The 1,003-nt window shown below is 27.6% G+C and overlaps 1 protein-coding gene across 1 annotated transcript in view; it reads right to left on the reverse strand.

The window, feature by feature from the left end:
• Nucleotides 1-1,003, reverse strand: part of thbs3a (thrombospondin 3a) — a 19,588-nt gene that overhangs the window by 1,689 nt on the left and 16,896 nt on the right. The gene's annotated exons all lie outside the window — the stretch shown is intronic.

The raw sequence follows: 1,003 nt of genomic DNA on the forward strand, positions 1-1,003 counted from the left end.
AGTACTACAGAGAGTACCATAGTACTACAGAGAGTACTACAGTACTACAGAGAGTACTACAGAGAGTACTACAGTACTACAGAGAGTACTACAGAGTACTGATGCCAGGCTCAGATATCTGTTTTTAATCATAAAGTCATAATGTCCCATAAAGTTGTAAAATTATGATAAAAAGTCTTAATGAGAAAAGTTCGGATAAATTTATCTAGATCTATGTGACTAGATCAGTTTAATTTTTAATTACTGATTACTAATAATTACTTCAAAGTCCTGCTGATAATAATCTGATGCCGACGTCAKATTTGTCGTATGATTTTATTCTCATGTTTCAACTTTACAGGGTAAAACTGCAACCTTATCCTCAAATTATTACAATTTTATGTGTCATAATTCGACTTTATTCTCAAATTATTACAATTTTATGTCTCATAATTCGACTTTATTCTCAAATTATTACAATTTTATGTCTCATAATTCGACTTTATTGCCGGATGATTTTATTACAACTATATTCTCGTAATATTTTAAAGTACTGTCATATTATTATGACTCTAATTGTAACATGATTGTTTATTTTACAGTTTTATTCTTGTGTTATTTTGACTTTATTCTCATAATATGGTGACTTTATGTTTGTACGTCTTTATTCTGTTGATTTTTATATTTATTTCCTTTGATAAAGGAAATAAATATAAAAAACCTGCTCTTTGTTTTTCTCAAGTTATGTCAATAAAATTAATTTTATTATTAATATTAATAAAAAAGTCAGAGGGATTAAAAAGCAGAAACATATAGGAGACAAACTTTTCACAAAACTCTGTGTTGCATCTTTTAATGAAGTGGTTCCATTAAACCCTGTTGGAGGAATTAATGGAACCACTTTGCCAAAAGAGACAGTGTTAATATTTAGTGTTGATATTTAGTGTTGATATTTAGTGATCAGTGTTAATATTTAGTGATCAGTGTTGATATTTAGTGTTAATATTTAGTGATGATATTTAGT

The sequence above is a fragment of the Poecilia reticulata genome, linkage group LG16, assembly GCF_000633615.1.
Source record: "Poecilia reticulata strain Guanapo linkage group LG16, Guppy_female_1.0+MT, whole genome shotgun sequence".
Taxonomy (NCBI): Eukaryota; Metazoa; Chordata; class Actinopteri; order Cyprinodontiformes; family Poeciliidae; genus Poecilia; species Poecilia reticulata.